Genomic DNA, 10,000 nt, shown 5'->3' with positions numbered 1-10,000 from the left:
TTTTTTCGGTGGGGTTAACGCGAATGCTTACGCATTAAAAGTCAAGTTAATGCAGTTTCACAACGGCCATTCCGGGATCTCACATGATGAGCACAGTGGCTATGCGCCAAGGTATCTCTTTTACTTTACAGGAGCGCACACAGGACTCCCAGGTCTTGATTAGTGGACAACATTTATTTTCGCACAAAAGAGCACTCGTACAAAAAAGATCGCAAATGAACCAGAACATTCCTGAGCAATTACTGAAGCACAAAAACAAGGGCCACTGTTTGAAGTTGAACGCGGAACTGTGAAGGCGAGGAAAACGAGCGCTATTAAAATATGGTCGGGGCAATTCATGAAACCTGTGTGAGTTTCCTCTACAAGCTGAACATGACGTAATATCGTCCGTTGACATCCGCAACATAATGCAAAAAAAAGGAAAAGAAAAGAAATAAAGTCTCTCTGCTCATGTTCAGGCTACACATTCAGCCGAAGCCGCCGGCGGTCGACGGAACGATGCACAAGGACAGTTTCTGGACTGACAGCAACATCTCGGTGAATGTTAAGAAGTGCACACTCCAGCACGGAGTGCGCGGTGTGTAAATCGATGCGGTGTGTAAATTGATCTGGCGAAAACAAGGCTGAAAGAAGGGGGAAAGGTGGGTGTGCAGCGTGGAGAAACTTTTGAGGGTGTTCTGACACCGAAACACCCACCATTAGTTAAGACCCTGGCGATGCACAGACGATCAATTGCTATAGCCTCCGGCTGAGGATGCAGACTCTCTGTTCTAACTTGCTTGTATACTGAATATATAAAAAAAAGTTTTTAATATTGCGACTGCTTTTACGATTAGTACTGTTGCAGTCGCCGTCCGCACCGCCGCGACGTTGCGTATAAAGTTCAAATCGATAACATCGCCTCGCGCATCCTATGCTCAATATGCGAGTGCGAGCATGTGAGGGCTGCCGACGATCGCCGCTACAACGGAGCAACTTAATTTCGGGAGGGAGGGGGGATTGTTCAGGATCATATCTTCGGGGTCCCTATCACTGTTATTGCACATTTTATAGCAGAGGTTGCCGGTTCTTGAGTGGCGCTGACATGTCTTGCAGAAACGTCGATTGTTTATCGCTCCCGGCAGGTGGCTTTTTGGGCCACTCGCTCTGTAACGCCTGTGATTGAGGCTTCGGGACTTCCGGCCCCGCCTGCGTGACGTGTGGATACGATTCTCGGGGAATGCAACATAGTGTGATGTCACATTCAAAAGAAACAAAGAACGACTCACGGCTACACGTGAACATTAGCACGATCTCACTTTATCAAGAAAATTACGCAGAACTTCTGCAGGAGCTGCTAAAGTATGCGTAGACATTTCCTACTTTCTACGCAACCCAACTGACGATGCCGTAGAAAGACATATTTCACCTACTTCGATCCACTGTCGACAGTAATCGAACCTTTCTTTATTAATTTATTTATTCACTTGCTTATTTATTTAACCTAATTTTATTTATTTATTCATTTCTGTCTTTATCCATACTGTTAGCGTGCATGCCAAAACAAAAGTTGCTCCATCGGGAAACAGGATTTTCAAGATCGATACAAACGGGGAAGAAAATCTCGCGAAATGAAACAAGAAGCGCAAGAAAATTAAGCATTCAATACACACAAGCACTACTCAGCAGAAAACAAGCGAGCAAACGAGCACATTTGGACATATCACTTCTCAGTTCCACATTTGAAAGTGGAATTAAGTCATTCCACTCAAGCATGCATGATCAAGTGCTTCAACATCTTTATACAATTCAACAACATTCGGTTACTTGTTCTACGTGTCGGCATCCGCTATAATAAATCAATTTTTACAGAAGATTGTTTTCTACTTTAAAGGCTTCATGTGCTCGCTGTGTTTTATGCGCGAACTTGATGCGTGTAGCACTAAAGCTTTTGCTATTTGTCTTTTCTAAATGCCATTGAATATCTGAAAAAAAAAAAGCAAATTCATGCACTTAACGTTCATTCTTTCCTGCATGGTAAAAATATGAGCTTTTGTTCATAGCATTTACCGACTTCGTTCTGCATTATGAATTAAAATAAATCTGAAAGCACTTTTTTAACCTTTTCACATTATGCGAATTTAATTTTGCGTGTATGGCTTCCCTATCGGGCATGCTAATTCCACCAACGATAGCACAGTCGTTTATCAGTACTTATTCATACCTTATCGCACTTTCCGGTACTCCTTATCAGTACATATAATCATTGCGAATTCTACTATACATATTGACATGTTATCCATTTTTGAGACTCGTTGCTAGAACTCAGCACTCGTAAATCTGGGTGATCGGCTTATACCCCATTGAGCCCATGCGTTGTGGCGGTGTATTGCTATCGTGTCCCGCGTTAGCGAAAGACACGTTTTCTCGGGGAAGCCAACCGTGAAAGCTTACGCATTAAAAGTCAAGTAAATGCAATTTCAGATTATCATTCATTGCGTCAACGCTAAGGTCGGTTTCCTCGGTTAAAGCCGCGTACCTATTCTGAAGTGAAACTCTGAATTCTTGTACTTTCCCTCGCAGAGCTAGTTCATTAATCGGCTTCTTCTTGCGTATCAGTTTCTGCCGTTCCTTCCTCACGTCTAGTTGAATTCTAGATCTTACCATTCTATGGTAAAATCTTACCATGGTAAGATCTTACCATTCTATGGTACCATTCTATGGTATGGTATGCTGAAAGACGGTGGAGAGATTATGTTAGAGAAACTGGCCACCCTGTATACGAAGTGTCTCTCGACAGGGAGGATACCAGAATCTTGGAGGAATGCCAACATCATCTTGATCCATAAGAAAGGGGACGTCAAGGACCTGAAAAATTACAGGCCCATCAGCTTACTGTCCGTTGTCTACAAGCTATTCACAAAAGTAATTGCTAACAGAATTAATAGGACATTAGAGTTTAATCAACCAAGGGACCAGGCAGGATTTCGTACAGGCTTCTCAACAATAGACCATATTCATACTATCAATCAGGTGATAGAGAAATGCGCGGAATACAACCAACCCCTATACATAGCCTTCATAGATTACGAGAAGGCATTTGATTCGGTGGAGACATCAGCAGTCATGCAAGCACTGCGGAATCAGGGCATCGACGAAGCCTATATAAACATAATGGAAGACATCTACAGCGCATCCACAGCCACTATAGTCCTTCATAAAGAAAGCGACAGAATCCCAATAAAGAAGGGCGTACGACAGGGAGACACGATCTCTCCAATGCTATTCACCGCGTGTTTACAGGAGGTTTTCAGGGCCCTAGATTGGGAAGAATTAGGGATAAGAGTTAATGGAGAGTATCTCAGTAACCTGCGATTCGCTGATGACATTGCATTGGTGAGTAACGCGGGAGACGAATTACAGCTCATGATTACTGAACTGGATACGGAAAGTAGAAGAGTAGGTCTGAAAATTAATATGCATAAAACTAAAGTAATGTGGAACAATCTTGGCAGAGAACAGCGCTTTGCGATAGGTGGCGAGACGCTGGAAGTTGTAAAGGAGTACGTCTACTTAGGACAGGTAGTAACCGCGGAGCCGAACCATGAGAGTGAAATAACTAGGAGAATAAGGATGGGATGGGGCTCATTCGGCAAGCACTGTCAAATCATGAATGGTAGTCTACCACTATCTCTCAAGAGGAAGGTATATAACAGCTGCATCTTACGGTACTTACCTACGGAGCAGAAACCTGGAGACTTACAAAGAGGGTTCAACTTAAATTGAGGACGACGCAGCGAGCGATGGAAAGGAAATGATAGGTGTAACCTTAAGAGACAGGAAGAGAGCAGAGTGGGTCAGGGAACAAACGGGGGTTAAGGATATCATAGTTGAAATTAAGAAGAAGAAATGGATATGGGCCGGCCACGTAGCACGTCGGCAGGATAACCGGTGGTCATTAAGGGTAACTGACTGGATTCCAAGAGATGGCAAACGCGTGAGGGGGAGACAAAAAATTAGGTGGGTAGATGAGATTAAGAAGTTTGCAGGTATAACGTGGCAGCAGAAAGCACAGGACCGAGTTGATTGGCGGAACATGGGAGAGGCCTTTGCCCTGCAGTGGGCGTAGACAGGCTGATGATGATGATGAAATGCAATTTCACAAAGGACATTTCGTAACCTAACATGATCAGCACGGTGATTATGCGCCAATACATTGCTTTCGTTTGCGTGGCGCCTTGCACTACAGGAAATTTCTGTCTTTGTTTTGACATACGTACCAGTGGCACAGCCAGAAATTTCTCTCGGAGGGGGGGAGGGGAGAGGGGGGAGGGAAGGGTCGTTGTTTAACCATACTTTATACAAGTTCGTGCATGTGTTTGTATGCATATTGCTGGCACACATACAAACATGCAAAATTGAAACATTTTGGAACAGGGAGGGGGGGATGATTTAAACCCTCCAACCCCCCACCCCAACCGCCTGGCTACGCCAGTGATACACGTGCGTACTGTTGTTGCTCTTTTCGGGATATAAGGTTCCGGGACGCTAAGTGCATTCGTGAATGATAACGGGAGCACGAAAGTAGCCGTTTTTCGCGCAGACCTGTGTAGTGTCGATTGTGTAAATTATGTGCAAGTGCTTACGATGTCTACGATGAAAATCTCGCTGATGTTACGCGCTTCATATTGTCTCCTAAGAATGAAGTCGAAAAAACAACCACATTGCAATGAAAAAGTGTAGCTACGCCATAAGCTATCACAATTGTAGGCAACGAATCGCACCCGCACGTGCGAGATAGAAACATTTTACGTTAAAAATTTTTTTTTTCTGTTTTGCTGTCTCTCCTAATTTCTCTCAGTATTATTAATGCCGCTGGCTTTTGGTACTGGACTACTTCCTATTCTAATGTTAGCGAATCACGTGAACAGTCTTCGGATAAAGGGCGAGACAGACGGTACGATTTTTCATGCGATTCGACGTCCGACACGGCGGAGGGGAAACCGGAATGGTGACCTTTCATAGCATCGTACAGCCAACATTCCCTCTCCCCCACCGCGGCGTCGGTCGTCGGATCGCATGGAAAATCGGACCCGTCTGTCCCCCGCTTAAGTCCACATTTAAGGCGATGCTGAATGAGAACAGGTTATCAGCCTGAATTTTGCCGCGCCGCTGGGGGTAATTCTCTCTCTTCCTGCCAGATGGCAGACGTCGCGCAGACCAGCATTTAGGTTTCCGATACTTGTGCCAGATGGCGCGTGCTGCGCAGGTGAACTGAGGTGCCTCATTGGAACTTGCTGTTGGGCTAGTTGGTAACTCGTCATATTGATGTGGTTTTCAGATAAGCAGGTTATCGGAAAAAGCACGAGTAATGTTTGAAGCCTACTATATTGAAAATAATAATGATCGTTGTGTTAGCCAGCCGTCCATGGTTTTTTTTTCCGAAGGAAAGCTCTTTTCTTGAAGCAATAATTTAAAGTTGCTCCAATCTGGTTTGTCTTTTAAATGCGAAGTATTTCTTAGCGAACTTCTGCGACTTTGACCGTATCTATCTATCTATCTATCTATCTATCTATCTATCTATCTATCTATCTATCTATCTATCTATCTATCTATCTATCTATCTATCTATCTATCTATCTATCTATCTATCTATCTATCTAGCCGCCTACGACTTTGTGCTCTCCTGGTCGCTTGGTTAATCGAATGTGCACCAAAATTGGTATGGCGTAACATGACTGTATGACGAACGTAAATGACAAGTCATAACATGAAAATCATGACACGAATGTCATGTACAGCATGATTTACATGCTACGCTCATGGTGCGCTGGCGGCCGTTTCGCTAGCTTGATATACACCAAAATTGGTATCTTGTGACGTGACTGTGTGACGAACATAAATAACACGAGTTAACATGAAAATCATGACACGCATGTCATGTACAGCATGACTTACGTGCCACGCTCATGGGGCGCTGGCGGCCGTTTCGCTAGATTGGTATGCACCGAAATTGGTATCTTGCGACGTGACCGTGTGACGAACATAAATAACACGAGTTATCATGAAAATCGTGACACGCATGTCATGTACAGCATGACCGACGTGCCACGCTCATGGGGCGCTGGCGGCCGTTTCGCAAGATTGATATGCACCGAAATTGGTATCTTGCGACGTGACCGTGTGACGAACATAAATAACACGAGTTATCATGAAAATCATGACACGCATGTCATGTACAGCATGACTTACGTGCTACGCTCATGGTGCGCTGGCAGCCGTTTCGCTAGCTTGATATACGCCAATATTGGTCTCTTCCGACGTGACCGTGTGACGAACATAAATAACACGAGTTATCATGAAAATAATGACACGCATGTCATGTACAGCATGACTTACGTGCCACGCTCATGGGGCGCTGGCGGCCGTTTCGCTAGATTGATATGCACCGAAATTGGTATCTTGCGACGTGACCGCGTGACGAACATAAATAACACGAGTTATCATGAAAATAATGACACGCATGTCATGTACAGCATGACTTACGTGCGACGCTCATGGGGCGCTGGCAGCCGTTTCGCTAGCTTGATATACGCCAATATTGGTCTCTTCCGACGTGACCGTGTGACGAACATAAATAACACGAGTTATCATGAAAATCATGACACGCATGTCATGTACAGCATGACTTACGTGCCACGCTCACGGGGCGCTGGCGGCCGTTTCGCTAGATTGATATGCACCGAAATTGGTATCTTGCGACGTGACCGTGTGACGAACATAAATAACACGAGTTATCATGAAAATAATGACACGCATGTCATGTAGAGCATGACTTACGTGCTACGCTCATGGGGCGCTGGCGACCGTTTCGCTAGCTTGATATACACCAAAATTGGTATCTTGCGACGTGACCGTGTGACGAACGTAAATAACACGAGTTATCATGAAAATCATGACACGCATGTCATGTAGAGCATGACTTACGTGCCACGCTCATGGGGCGCTGGCGACCGTTTCGCTAGATTGATATACACCAAAATTGGTATCTTGCGACGTGACCGTGTGACGAACATAAATAACACGAGTTGACATGAAAGTCATGACACGCGTGTCATGTACAGCATGACTTACGTGCCACGCTCATGGTGCCCTGGCGGCCGTTTCTCTAGGTTGATCGACCCCCAAGTTGGTATTGCGCGACGTTACTGTGTGACGAACATAAATAATAGGAGTTAACATGAAAACCATGACACGCATTTTCCTCAATGACATACAAGACGATGTATGCAGCTCCTTGCTGGCTGCTTCGCATTACATCGATTCCCACAATGCGTGGGATCTGCCGGCTTTTTTTTCTTTTATCTTTATTCCTTGCCTTGTTATGTTCGGTGGTTGTTGGTTGTTTCTCATGCAACTCATAGTTGATCATTGCGCATGCGCCACATTGTTGGCCATTCCTCTTGCGCATCTTCGTAACAGTATACGTGGGTTTTGTCACGCACAATAAATAGTTGGTAGTGAGCGCTGTTTGTGCGGTGTGTTCTTGCGCTCATGCGTGTGTGAATGAGGGAATGCCAAGTTGCTCCAAGTTTCTTCAATAGGGCGCCTCGATGCATGAACGCGCGCATCGAGGCGCCCTAAGGTAAACGACAGCACGAGTGCATCTCACTGGTGAAAAAAAAAATCATCATGATAGTGCCCGTGCTCCACAGGCCGCCGATTTATTTAACGATCATACACAGAGTAACGCATCAGTCAACAAGGAGCACCCAGCGCGCTTCCGTTTGTTCTTGCGTATAGTTGTTAGAAGTGCATTGTTATAGCATATTTGCACTAGAGTTGGCTATTCTGATATAATGTATCTCCTTATTACTGTACACACTATATTTCATGAAGAACGCTAGAGATACATGTTGCGCGGTTTCTTTGCCAGAGAAGCCTAAAAGCATTGTGTATGATATATGGGCTACAGTGCTATAAAAATGAAAAAAAAAATGAAATGAAAACAATAATTTTGCATTGGTTTACTTCTCGAAATAAGTATAATAATATAGTTGCGCTATGGATTTGTCCCACTAAAAATAAAACTTTGGTGCACTGTGAACTTTAAGAATGCATGGCTATGACACAATTGATAAATAACGTAGCACGGCCTTTTCAAATGTGAGCTATGACGACAGTGTCGCGTTTCAGTTCGCACCAGACTTTTTGTATACTATCCGCATCTTCTATAAACCGTTTGGCCATTTTCCTGAATTTACAACTTGCGCCGCGTACTTTAGCTTAATCGAAGCTAGCGTTTGCTACGTGCTTTAAGAGCTACCTCATGCAATGCGTGTCGATGAGCGGGTCCAAACAAGAAGGAAATACAGTTATTTATTTATTTATTTATTTATTTATTTATTTATTTATTTATTTATTTGATTTGTATACATACAAGCACAAGGACACAGAGAAAAGAGGGAGAGAGCAAGCTGGCAACTGCCACCAAGAGGGGCACAACGCCTGCCTGCTCTTTCGGGAGGAGGGAAGAGACAGAGGAAAGGAAGTTAGGAGGAGAAAAATTAAAGAAAAAATTGACGAAGACTTGGACAAATATACGTAAACACACACACACACACACACACACACACACACACACACACACACACACACACACACACACACACACACACACACACACACACACACACACACACACACACACACACACACACAAGAAAAAAAAAGAAACGCTTATAAACGGGTGGCCAGATCTGTTTGGTCCAAAAAGGTCAGCAAAGCTCGATGGGCCCGGTCGCGTCGAGATGCACAACCTCTCGGAAAGAGGTAATCGTCGATGGTCGCGCATTTAAGTCCAAGGAATTTATATTCCTTAATCAGCAAAGCCCGCTGCGTAGCAAACGCGGGACAGTGTATTATAAGATGCTCAAGTGTTTCACATGAGCCACAAGCTGCACACAGCGGTCTGTTCACACGTCCTTGACGGAATAAGCGTTCGCGCACCAATACTGAACCGACTCTTAGTTTATATAACAGTGCTCTGGAACGACGAGACAAGCCACGACCACGAACACGGGGAGGAAACGATCCGTTCGCGACACGCTGGTCTGGGTGCTGCTTTAATTGAATAATTGAATAAAACATAGAGCGATTGGACATGACTGTTGACTAGTTGAGTGACTCCAGTGTGAATAAGGCAATACCTTTGCAACATTCATACCCACGTGAGAACTTTGTACTCGGGAAGATGATATGCGGTACACTCGGAATCCTAACAAATGTCGTCGTCGTCGTCATCATCATCATCATACTTTCTTACGTCCACTGCTGGCAGAAGGCTTCTTACAATGATTTCCAATCCACCATGTCTTGCGCGAGCTGGTTCCATTCCATGCCTGCGAATTCTTTAATTTCGTTGCTCTCACCTAACCCTTTGCCTTCCACGGCCGCACTTCCCGTTATTTCGTCTCCATTTCGACGTTCTAATTGACCATTGGTTATCAATCTTTACCATGAGTTGACCTGTTCATATAAATGTGTTCCACTCAACATCTGGTAGGATATCAGCTGTCTCTGCTTGTTCTCTGATCTACTCTGCTCTCTTGCTGTCTCTTAGAGTTACGGCTATCATCTTCCGTTCCATCGCACGTCGTGTGGCCCTTAGTTTCTTCGTGAGTTTCTGTGTTAGTCTCCAAGTTTCTGCACAATATTTTAGAACGGGCAAAATACAATGATTGTACACTTTGGGCTTCAGTGACAGCGGCAAGTTGACGGTCACGAGTTGAGGATGCCTACCGTATATGCGCACCGGCCCGTCATTATTCTTCGTGGAACTTCCTTTACATTAGTAAGCTTCCGTGCTAGTGTCTGACCTAGATAGGCGTACTGTTCTACTGATTCAAGGGTGCGGTTGTCTAGCAAAAATTGTCGCTCTTTCGCTGGACCACCTAGCATTATCTTCGTCATATGCACATTCATCGCGATCCCTGCTTTGATGGTTTCCCGGTTTAGGTCT

The sequence above is a fragment of the Rhipicephalus sanguineus genome, chromosome 9 (genome assembly GCF_013339695.2).
Source record: "Rhipicephalus sanguineus isolate Rsan-2018 chromosome 9, BIME_Rsan_1.4, whole genome shotgun sequence".
NCBI lineage: Eukaryota > Metazoa > Arthropoda > Arachnida > Ixodida > Ixodidae > Rhipicephalus > Rhipicephalus sanguineus.
This window is presented reverse-complemented; position numbering follows the sequence as displayed.